The sequence below is a fragment of the Arctopsyche grandis genome, chromosome 2 (genome assembly GCF_051622035.1).
Source record: "Arctopsyche grandis isolate Sample6627 chromosome 2, ASM5162203v2, whole genome shotgun sequence".
NCBI lineage: Eukaryota > Metazoa > Arthropoda > Insecta > Trichoptera > Hydropsychidae > Arctopsyche > Arctopsyche grandis.
In genome coordinates, this window is record NC_135356.1 from 39,267,906 (window position 1) to 39,281,292 (window position 13,387).

The 13,387-nt window shown below is 31.4% G+C and overlaps 1 long non-coding RNA gene across 1 annotated transcript; it reads left to right on the plus strand.

The window, feature by feature from the left end:
• Positions 1-5,742: 5,742 nt before the first annotated feature.
• LOC143922539 (uncharacterized) lies at positions 5,743-6,952 on the plus strand. The gene is made up of 2 exons (XR_013261587.1): positions 5,743-5,995; positions 6,510-6,952. It is a non-coding gene; the product is annotated as an uncharacterized LOC143922539 (long non-coding RNA).
• The last annotated feature ends 6,435 nt before the right edge of the window (positions 6,953-13,387 follow it).

Consider the following 13,387-nt stretch of genomic DNA (forward strand, 5'->3'; position numbering starts at 1 on the left):
TCTACCATAGAATCTTCAAAGGAAACGGTGCAACCTGTGACGGTGACATCGCAAGTCCGTGACGCAGAACTAGCAGCACGTACGAGTACAACTCGAGATCCAAGCAGATCCAGCACTATGTGTATATCATCATCCAGTTTCATCAACAAAAAGGAGAAAGAGCTCAAAAACCTATTTACAATTGAATATATATTATAATATATAGATGAAATATAGAAAATGTTTTACAATGTAACAAAGATAAACAAATAATATTACCGACGATTTATTTATGTAGATGAGATGTAACAAGTTCATTATCAAATGACGAATTCACTTTTAGATACCGTGCATATTAACAGATACCGTCCATATTAACGTGGATAGACAGATATTATATAGATTATTTAAAAATATAATTATTTCCAACTCATCCCATCTCACGAAGCTGAAATAAACTATATTATATTTAATAGTTCAGAGGTATGCAGAAAATACTAAGACTGGTTTAAACTTTTGTTTTCCATAAAAATATTGTTTATTTATAGTTCCAAACTGACTAAAATATCACGATTAGATTATAACCTTGTATTCACATTGTTCTACCAGAACTTAAAATTTATACATAAGTTTTCTTGTATATATGTATGTATCTTCATATTTTTAAAATTATGTATATATGTTTTTACCTTTTCTAAATAATTAATGTTTTACATATATTGTTTGTTTATAATGTTTTACCTTTATTACTTATTTATATTGTTATAATGCAATTTTTCTTAAGATGTGTAATTCTCTGTTATTCTCATAATTACATATATGACTTAAATATTAATCAGCTAATCACTCACCATATAAAGTTTATCTCTTTTAATTAAAATAATTTAATAGTTCTAATCATTCTCTTTTACCTATTCTCTTGCGAAAAGTCCATTATCGATATTGTGTCTTAAAACTCATGAAAAGAATTCACCGAAGAACGGAGACATCTGATTTTTTTTTATTTGGTGATTCTTCAATGATTCAATGTTGAAATCACTTATTTCATGTGTCTTTTTTGTGTTTTACATTAATGAATATATATTTTTTGTTACGATTGTTTTAAATGTTATTAAAATTATATTTTAATGCTTTTATATGAATAAATGCTATTCTGTTGCTTGAGTGGCCTGTATTTAAACCCAATTACCTGACTCTTATTTCAATTTAAAACCGAAAAATCAAGGTGGACAAAAAATGGTCAAGCATCAAAAAAAAAAAAAAATAGCCAATGTTTGGGAATTCCGAGTCATATTATATTTACACGATCAATCATAAATTGGGATTTATTTCAGTGAATTAAGATTTCGAAACATACTTAAGTAATTATAACTCTATAAAATTGCATTATGATACAGTTATTTTCTTTCTTAATTATAACATGTAAATTAAAAAGCAGAAATAGTAGATTGTAAGCAGAATATACTACGATGACAATTCATATGTGTGTAGCGGCTGGCGAGCTTTTCTGAAATAAAATTATTGTGTGGAGCGAATAGCTTGTTACAGGGACGAGGAAGAGATGATAAAAATTATAACCATTATTCTCAAATGCTTATATTATATTTTCCAAATAGCAGTTTTGTGTAAACAAGATTTAGGTAGACAAGTTTTGAAAGGAGTATCTATACAATCAGAATGATATTTGACAGTTTAGATTTGAATAGGATGTGTGATTGTAGAGTGTTGAAACAATAAAGGTTTTATTTGTTTATTTAAGATATAGCCAAGCTTAATAACTGATTATATTCAATCACACAAATAATAATGTATTAATATATTTATGTAAATGTAACCCTCTGTGGTGACCGCCGGGGTTCTGGCAGTACCAATGCGATGCACGGTCAGTCACCGTTTTGCGGGAAGCATTCTCTTCGTCAGAATAAACAACACCGTCACTGTTGCACTCGCCTTCCCCCATACCTCTAATAAAATATCTATCGAAATACCTAGGTAACATTTTCTTATCTAACTTATAAATAAAAACCAACATATATATACATATTTTCAGAGTATCATCAAATTTATCAAATACTTTAACACGGATCTTATACTAATATACCTATGTATTTATGTGCATCTAAGATACTCTTCGTGGCTCTATTCTGTAATTTTTGTAGCCTATCTTAGCCTAGCCTACAGAAAAGATCCACAACACATAAAATGTGGTCGGACAATTGCATTATATATGATAACTGCCTCCACCACATCCACTATACTATGAAAATAGCATTGAAATCACTTGGAAACGATCCACGTTGAATTTGTTAGACCAGCATACAATGAAATCCATCCCGGCAAAAAGCTTTATGGATAAGCCGTCATCTGATGTGGAACCGACGGGGTTATGTTTGTATTCTTTAGAAAAGTTGGACATGATAGAGGAGTTAGATGGTGTTCAGCTATATCAACGGCTTCGAAGAAAAGTGACTGACTGACTGACTGACTCATGAATGGATTATATATGTCGCGGTCGGTATGAATGCACACACGTCAAATGTCAAATGTAAAAACGTAAACAAATGTCTGTTAGTGTGTGTGTGTGTGTGTGAGCTATCGACGCGAAACGGGTGGCGAGGAGTAGTAATAGCGTAAATTCGGATGGGAAACTTAGATATGCGCACAGTAAATACAATGATTTATTATGTTTTTAACACATTATACATAAACATATTCTTGAATATATATTATTTGGTTTGATTTTTAAATGCTTTTTATTATTAGGAAATTATGTTCACAATACATATTATATCTACATATTTTAATAGCTACTGATCTACTGATCATTTTCTATTTTATAATGTTATTTTATTTGGTTAGTAATCATTTGTATTATATTGTGGCGGCTCGCTTATACGACATGGTCGAGTTTGGTTGCCTTCCTGCGAGTGAGAACCAACTCGGCTGGGTTCGGAGAGCCACTACTCACTCTTCCTTCAGCTGTCATATAATAAACACGTGCATTAACATGCCAGTCGTCTCATTCGTTCATCCTCCATAACTGGTGACCCCGACGTGATGGGGGGGGGGGGGGGAGTGATGTGGCGGCTCGCTTAGGTATACTCGAATTAGGTGAATTGCATTAGGCGAACTTACAGTGAATCCGGTAGATTTGGCTACTTGATACAGTGTTGTCAGCGCGATTGATCAGTGTTGTAGTTAAAATAATTGAATAAAAAATAGGTAGTCGTGACTAGAGTTGTGCCAACAGGAAAAACCCGTTTTATTCCCAGGAATAAACCGGGTTGTCCCCCGGAAATTTAAAAATCTGTCAAGCTTACACAAGCGCCACAATCTGTCACAAGCACAAAATCACAAGCGCCACAATCTGCGCAATACGCTCACGCAGGAGACAGCAGAGACCCACCTCAGGTCGCGGTGCTCTTATCGAGTCCTACGTCTCAGAAAAGCGCCCCTGGCGTCTCCTTTCCCTTTCGAACTGTAACTTCTCCCCGATCACAGAGGCAGCAAAGGCCTCCCAAGCCGGCCAGCTCCCTCTGTCGCGGAGCATCGAACCCATCACCATCCCCGTCCATAGCGTTTCCTCCCCGATCACGGCTTTGAGGGCCTCCCTTGGGGCGTCCCACGCAGGACAGTGAAGCAATGTGTGCTCTGCGTCATCGTCAGCTGCTTCACAGTGGTGGCAGCTTGGTGTTGCTTCTTTCCCTATCTTGTGCAGATAGGTTCCGAAGCAACCGTGTCCTGTCAACAACTGGGTGAGGTGGAAGTTCAGGTCACCGTGTTTCCTTCCGCACCATTGCTTCAGGTCCCCGACGAGCTTTTGCGTCCACCTTCCCCCAGTGGCTGACTCCCACCGCTGCTGCCACTGTATCATGGTGGCATCCCTCACTTCGCTTTTTTTCAGCCCGCCGTGTGTCGCCTTTCGCTCAACCGCAAGCAGGTCCACAGGCGGTGTGCCAGCGAGCACCAGTGCGGCATCTTCCGATACCGTGCGGTACGCCGAGACGACCCTCAGAGCACTCCGCCTCTGCACTCCAGCCGTTTTCCGCCTAGTGCGCACCACTTTAAGGGAGTCACACCAGACAGGAGCGCCGTATAGGAGTACAGAGTGGACCACCGAGTTCAGGAGTATCCTCCTAACACTCTTAGGCCCCCCTACATTCGGCGTGAGGTGGGCTAACTGACAGGCAGTCACGTCTGCCCTGGTGGATCCACATGTCTGCCCGCTCCACATGCTCCGTGATCCTGAGCTTCCGGTCGAGCTGGATTCCGAGGTATCGCGCCGAGTTACGGAACGGTACCTACAAACCCTCCAGCTCCAATTTCGGTGGGCCGAAACCTCTTCGTCTGGTGAAGAACACTGCCTCCGCCTTCTGGACTGCTAGTTCCAGCCCAGCGCGATTTAGCCATGTCTTCACCCGATAGAGCGCATCATTGCCGCAGATCTCCACGCTTCTGAGGGATTTCGCAAATACCGTGATTGCGACATCGTCCGCAAAAGCAACGGCACTGGCACCCTCCGGGAGCTCTACACTCAGTAGCCCGTCATACATAGCGTTCCACAGGAATGGTCCGAGGACAGAGCCCTGCGGTACACCCGACGAGAGTCGCCGCCAGGAGAGTCCAATTTGTATTTGAGTTGGATATTAGTTATTGTCGTTTTTACGAAATGCAAGTGGCAAATATGTCGATCTCGGAATTCGAAATCGTTCCCCCCTTCCCCCTTGCTTGATCTCTGTATAATTTATATAAAATACAGTCGCCATACAAACAGACTTACAACCTGTTGTTATTATATAATCTCCCGCCCTTTTTCCACATCACGCATCCCACGCACACTACACTAATACATAGATACCGATATTATTGACTTGGATGCTATAGACCAGTCCACTACTTCTGAATCTTCATGCATTGAATCTACTGCACGTTTACTTAGCATAAACCATAGGCGAATATAATCATATTTTGACAATATTACTGATTCTGAATGTCATCAACTTGATAGAGCATTTGCTAAAGCAATATACATATGTATCAAACTGTCCTTTATCTATTGTTAAAATATAAATACATACATAAAATTTTCAATGTTTAAGAGGATCTTGTATTACATATATTAAATGTATTTTATGCATAAATTTTGAATAAATATGATATTTGACATTCAAATAAATTTATAAAAAGTCTTATATTTAAATTAATATGACCTTTCTTTAATAATTACCTATGTACTAAAAGGTAATTGGACTATTCGTCACATTGCGGTGGTCACAAAGACAATTTTTCCATGAAAATCGCAAATACACAATATTTGGCACTCGAGTTCTCGTTAGTATGATAGTTATCGTTAGTATGATGGACTTTTCGGCTGCCAGATGTTCCATTATACAGATTTTTTTAATCTCTAGTCATATCCTTTATAGTGTTTACTTTTTTTGTCTTTTACCATATTAATGTTATGAGTAATTAGTGTTTTATCTCATTATCTATACTAAGCGATTAGGCCCCGTGGACCTATCGGCTTCCGCCGTCTTCCCCATATATTCTCATAAATAAATAATATAATTTGTAGAAAAACACCTGTTGCTTTGTTGTGTCTTAAATAAAATAGCAGTGAGATTTATTGACATCGTGTCTAGTAATGATTCGCAATAAAGAGCAACAGTTGGTTTTTGTACAAGTCATGCAGTAGTCGACCATTATACACCCATATCCCAATGAAGTATTGATTAATTCTGAAAACCTTTGGCCTTCAGTTAATATTGTATCGGCTAGCAACACAGAATTTTTTCACTATCGGTTTTTCGTCAGCCACAGCTTGTCAGTCTACGACGTCACGATGTGTGCCTTAGAGCTGGACCCCACCATCTGCCAAGCTCTGCGATTGCTGCACTCTTCGAGCAGCGATTCTACCGATCAATTGCGTTCAGCTTTAGATGAGGTGAAATATTTGGACACGGGGCGAGAGAAGGAAAAGGAACGCGAAAAGGAGAAAGATACTGATCTGGTTGAGGTACTGTTTAGTTTGAGATCTTAGCAACTTGTAACATATTGCATTTTTATATTCATATTTTTATATTTTCAAATTTTTATATTTTTATGTTTCATATTTTTATATATTTATCTTTCATATTATTATTTTTCATTATAATTTTATTTCTCATGTTTTTTATATTTCTATATTTCATGTATTTACAATTTTATATTTTTATTTTTACAATTTATATTTTTATATTTTATATTTTTACAATTTCGTATTTTTATATTTTTATATTTCATGTTTTAACAATTTTGTATTTTTGTATTTGTTTTATCCATATTTGTCTTTTAATTAATATATAATATTATTATAATATAATAGGAATTAATTTCCTTTTTATATAACCATAGTGTCGACTTGGAGTTGATCTGTAAAGTCACTATGGCAAATTTGTGAATAAATAAATAAATAAATAAATATATATATATATGTAAAAACATCTGATTAAATCTCATGACAAAAGAAACTCAACCTTTGACTTTTCTAGGAGTGTCACAGTCCAATTATAAGCAGTGTATGACTTGTCTCGACGCTCTAGACTTCGACAATGCGAGCAGCATTAATTCTCCGCCGATGGTGATCGAATGTTCTTCGTCGTCGACTGCCAGCGGTCCGATATCTCCGGAAAAAGCCAATTCCGTGAGCCCCCCGCCTCAAATCCCGTTGGACGAGCTGCCTACTCCTCCCAAGGTTGTAACACCGACTATAAACATCATATCGGGCGATCAGCGGCTTCAGATTGTCAAAAAGAAGTCGAACAAACACCGTGAAAATAAGCGAAACAATACAAAATAAACACATTGCAATTTTTGTTTATCGTTTAACTTGCATAATCATAATGTTACATTTGGCCTCTTGGTGGTATATTCGGTATGTTGACAAAATTGTGAAATGTAACAAGAAAGGTTGACAATGTTTCAAAATCATCTAAAAAAAAAAAAAAATTATCAAAAATTAAATAAGTTTATTTGTGAAATTTACTAAATGTTTAAAATAAATAATTTAATCTCAAAATTGATGTATTGTGCTCACTATTATTTATTGTAATGTTGTATCCTGAATAATATCAAATATTTTAATTTCAAAATTGATGTAATATGTATTGTAACAATATGTCCTCGATAAATTCAAATACAGGTATTCCTCGACTTACGACGGAGATACGTTCCTGAACCTCGGTCGTAAGTCGAATCCGTCGTAAGTCGAGGAATATATTTATTTTTTTTTTTTTCGGTGATTTTACTTACTTTTATTAATACAGTAATTCAAATGAATTCATATTTAAATTTAAAAAAAAATCTACATCATCCGTACTTATTAATTATAAATTATACATCCTCATCACTTATCACATAAGTACAATCCATTTCTTCATCTTCAGTTTGAGATACAGTCGTATGAGTTTTTTTGAAAAATGTGTCTAATTTTGTTTGAAAATTATCCTGTATTTTTTCTCTATATATTTCTTGGTAGCATGCAAGATTTTCTTGAATCCTGCGGTTCACATTTGAAAATCTTTCAATGTCTGGTTCCATCACTTCAAACTTTTGTATTCCTTGATTAATTAAATTAAAAGCAGCAGCCATTTATTTCAATACAAATTTTTTCAGCGGTTCCGCAAATGTGATTGATTTATTTTCATCAATATCCTCTTCTGCAACCATTTGAGTTTCAAGATCTAATAATTCTGCGTTGGTTACATCTTTTAAATCATTTTCAAGAAGTTGGTCGATGTCTTCGTTATCTACGTCAAATTGTAGACGTTCGCAAAATTGTACGATTAGGTTAGTAATATCCTCGACATTTTTTTTTCTTTTTCGTATATGCAAAGAGAAACGGGTTCAAATCGATAATTTTTAAATAATGAGCTTTAAGAGACGCAATGGAAATCGCTTTTCAATCTTGTCTTCGATCCAAATCACTAGTAATTTTACCATTTGTTGAATGGGTCCGAGTCTTTTTTTATTTATTATTTTAGATTTGAATGACAAGGACGATTTTAATTTGACGGCTTACGATTTTTTTTATTGTTTTATCACTTCAAGTTTCATTTCTAAGTCTATCACCTTTCTCTTTTTTTTAAAAAGAGTTTATTTATCAGTCACTATCACGTTTCTTTATCACACATTATAAATCTTCTTATAAATAAAAGTTTGAGCATTAATCAACACGAAATTAAGAAAATAAACAACAAAAACAATAACGAACAGTTATGTAACAAACAGTAACGACCATATGAGTATGTTACCGTCGTGCTATTGGTGACGAAACCCAAAAGAATGAGTCATAACTAAATTTGTAAAACTACTGATATGTTTCATTTCTTCCGAAAGAGAATTCCCCGTTTTCATACCTCACATCCGCTTGAGATTTATCAATCAATTTTTGAAAAATAATTAATTAATAATTTTTTTTTTTTTCGGTCGTAAGTGCGAACCGTCGTAAGTCGAGGACTACCTGTATTTGAATCTCAAATTGATGTATTGGGTTTACTATTATTTATTGTAATGTTGTATCCTGAATAATATCAAATACTTTAATCTCAAAATTGATGTAATATGTATTGTAACAATATGTCCTCGATAAATTAAAATATTTGAATCTCAGATTGATGTATTGTGCTCACTATTATTTATTGTAATGTTGTATCCCGAATAATATCAAATATTTTGTAGGCGGGGTAGGTAGTGTTGACCGTATCCCAGCCTAAAGAAACACTGTTGTGCTTGTTTTAAGTTGTTTTATTGTTTGCCCAAATATTGTACAAGTGTATTAGAATATTTGAGGAAGTTTTCTCGAAGCGGTTATTGGCTGTTGACTTGGTGTCGTGCTGGCCGCTGGATCTGCAATGTGGTAGCTGGTCAGATGCTGGATGTCGACTGCTGTCGTGGTGGATGCTGCCTGTTGACTGGTCTGCTGCTGTGTGTCGACTCTTGTTGCTGTGGGTCGACTGAAGTTGTTTGGGCTGGACCTCCTTTTATATTGTTTTTGGGGATCCACATGACCTGTGTTTGGCGATTGATTCCAAAAAGTGCACGTGGTGTTTACGTGTGCAAGTTATGCGAGGAATGTGGTTTGTTGTTTAGGGTGGACGTTTCTCGAATGTTTGGCGTCGTTTCACTCGATTAAGTTTAAAGGATACAGGTGTTCTTCGTGTCGTTCTGATTGGGTTGTTGGGGTGGAATATGCTCGAATGTTTGGCGTCGTTCCACTCGATATAGTTAAATGGATGCAGGTGTTCTTCGATTCCGTGTCGTTCTACTTGGTTTGTTGGGGTGGAATATGCTCGAATGTATGGCGTCGTTCCACTCGATTTAAATTATTGGATGCAGGTGTTCTTCGTGTCGTTCTGCTTGGTTTGTTGGGGAGGAATATGCTCAAATGTTTGGCGTCGTTCCACTCGATTTAGTTTAATGGATGCAGGTGTTCTTCGACTTGAGATGACGTCAATGGTTGAGCGTGAGAAATGTATTCTCCGTCGCAATAGATTTCGATAGTTTCGATTTGCGGTGGCGAGATTTCTACAATTTGAATCTCAAAATTGATGTAAAATGGATTGGAACAATATGTCCTCGATTAATTAAAATATTTGAATATCAAATTGATGTATTGTGCTTACTATGATTTATTGTAATGTTGTATCCTGAATAATATCAAATATTTTAATCTCAAAATTCATGTTATATGTATTGAAACAATATGTCCTCGATAAATTAAAATATTTGAATCTCAAATTGATGTTTTGTGCTCACTATTATTTATTGTAATGTTGTAATATCAAATATTTTAATAATATCAAATATTAAATATTTAATAATATCAAATATTTTAATCTCAAAATTAATGTAATATGTATTGTAACAATATGTCCTCGACAAATTAAAATATTTGAATCTCAAATTGATGTATTGTGCTTACTATTATTTATTGTAATGTTGTATCCTGAATGATATCAAATATTTTAATCTCAAATTTGATGTAATATGTATTGAAACAATATGTCCTCGACAAATTAAAGTATTTGAATCTCAAATTGATGTATTGTGCCTACTATTATTTATTGTAATGTTGTAATATCAAATATTTTAATAATATCAAATATTAAATATGTAATAATATCAAATATTTTAATCTCAAAATTGATGTAATATGTATTATAACAATATGTCCTCGATAAATTTAAATATTTTAATCTCAAACTGATGTATTGTGCTTACAATTATTAATTGTCATGTTGTTTCCTGAATAATATCAAATATTTTAATCTCAAAATTGATGTAATATGTATTGTAACAATATGTACTCAAAAAATTAAAATATTTGAATCGCAAATAGATGTATTGTGCTCACTATTATTTATTGTAATATTGTATCCTGAAAAATATCAAATATTTTAATCTCAAAATTGATGTTGTATGTATTGAAACAATATGTCCTCGATAAATTAAAATATTTTAATCTCAAATTGATGTATTGTGCTCACTATTATTTATTGTAATGTTGTAATATCAAATATTTTAATAATATCAAATATTTAATATTTAATAATATCAAATATTTTAATCTCAAAATTGATGTAATATGTATTATAACAATATGTCCTCGATAAATTTAAATATTTGAATCTCAAACTGATGTATTGTGCTTACAATTATTTATTGTAATGTTGTTTCCTGAATTAAATCAAATATTTTAATCTCAAAATTAATGTAATATGTATTGTAACAATATGTCCTCGATAAATTAAAATATTTGAATCTCAAATTGATGTATTGTGCTCACTATTATTTATTGTAATGTTGTAATATCAAATATTTAATATTTAATAATATCAAATATTTTAATCTCAAAATTGATGTAATATGTATTATAACAATATGTCCTCGATAAATTTAAATATTTGAATGTCAAACTGATGTTTTGTGCTTACAATAATTTATTGTAATGTTGTTTCCTGAATTATATCAAATATTTTAATCTCAAAATTAATGTAATATGTATTGTAACAATATGTCCTCGATAAATTATAATATTTGAATCTCAAATTGATGTATTGTGCTCACCATTATTTATTGTAATGTTGTAATATCAAATATTTTAATAATATCAAATATTTAATATTTAATAATATCAAATATTTAATATTTAATAATATCAAATATTTTAATCTCAAAATTGATGTAATATGTATTATAACAATATGTCCTCGATAAATTTAAATATTTTAATCTCAAACTGATGTATTGTGCTTACAATTATTTATTGTCATGGTGTTTCCTGAATAATATCAAATATTTTAATCTCAAAATTGATGTAATATGTATTGTAACAATATGTACTCAAAAAATTAAAATATTTGAATCGCAAATAGATGTATTGTGCTCACTATTATTTATTGTAATATTGTATCCTGAAAAATATCAAATATTTTAATCTCAAAATTGATGTAATATGTATTATAACAATATGTCCTCGATAAATCTAAATATTTGAATGTCAAACTGATGTATTGTGTACAATATGTACTCAAAAAATTAAAATATTTGAATCGCAAATAGATGTATTGTGCTCACTATTATTTATTGTAATATTGTATCCTGAAAAATATCAAATATTTTAATCTCAAAATTGATGTTTTATGTATTGAAACAATATGTCCTCGATAAATTAAAATATTTGAATCTCAAATTGATGTATTGTGCTTACAATTATTTATTGTAATGTTGTTTCCTGAATAATATCAAATATTTTTATCTCAAAAATGATGTAATATTTATTGTAACAAAATGTCCTCGATAAATTAAAATATTTGAATATCAATAAATGTTGTAATGTAATTCTCAAGTAATGTTGTATCCTCAATATTATTAAATATTTTAGTATCAAAATTGATGTAATATGTATTATAACAATATGTCCTCGATAAATCTAAATATTTGAATGTCAAACTGATGTATTGTGCTTACAATTATTTATTGTAATGTTGTTTCCTGAATTATATCAAATATTTTAATCTCAAAATTAATGTAATATGTATTGTAACAATATGTCCTCGATAAATTATAATATTTGAATCTCAAATTGATGTATTGTGCTCACTATTATTTATTGTAATGTTGTAATATCAAATATTTTAATAATATCAAATATTTAATATTTAATTAAATCAAATATTTTAATCTCAAAATTGATTTAATATGTATTATAACAATATGTCCTCGATAAATTTAAATATTTGAATCTCAATAAATGTTGTAATGTAATTATCAAATATTTTGATAATATCAAATATTGAATATTTAATAATATCAAATATTTTAATCTCAAAATTGATGTAATATGTATTATAACAATATGTCCTCGATAAATTTAAATATTTGAATCTCAAACTGATGTATTGTGCTTACAATTATTTATTGTAATGTTGTTTCCTGAATAATATCAAATATTTTTATCTCAAAAATGATGTAATATTTATTGTAACAAAATGTCCTCGATAAATTAAAATATTTGAATATCAATAAATGTTGTAATGTAATTCTCAAGTAATGTTGTATCCTCAATATTATTAAATATTTTAGTATCAAAATTGATGTAATATGTATTATAACAATATGTCCTCGATAAATCTAAATATTTGAATGTCAAACTGATGTATTGTGCTTACAATTATTTATTGTAATGTTGTTTCCTGAATTATATCAAATATTTTAATCTCAAAATTAATGTAATATGTATTGTAACAATATGTCCTCGATAAATTATAATATTTGAATCTCAAATTGATGTATTGTGCTCACTATTATTTATTGTAATGTTGTAATATCAAATATTTTAATAATATCAAATATTTAATATTTAATTAAATCAAATATTTTAATCTCAAAATTGATTTAATATGTATTATAACAATATGTCCTCGATAAATTTAAATATTTGAATCTCAATAAATGTTGTAATGTAATTCTCAAGTAATGTTGTATCCTGAATAATATCAAATATTTTTATCTCAAAAATGATGTAATATTTATTGTAACAAAATGTCCTCGATAAATTAAAATATTTGAATCTCAATAAATGTTGTAATGTAGATCTCAAGTAATGTTGTATCCTGAATAATATCAAATATTTTAATATCAAAATTGATGTAATATGTATTGTAACAATATGTCCTCGATAAATTAAAATATTTGAATCTCATCTGAAGTATTGTGCTTACTTTTATTAATTGTAATGTTGTTTCCTGAATAATATCAAATATTTTAATCTCAAAATTGATGTAATATGTATTGTAACAATATGTCCTCGATAAATTACAATATTTGAATCTCAAATTGATGTATTATGCTCACTATTACTAATTGT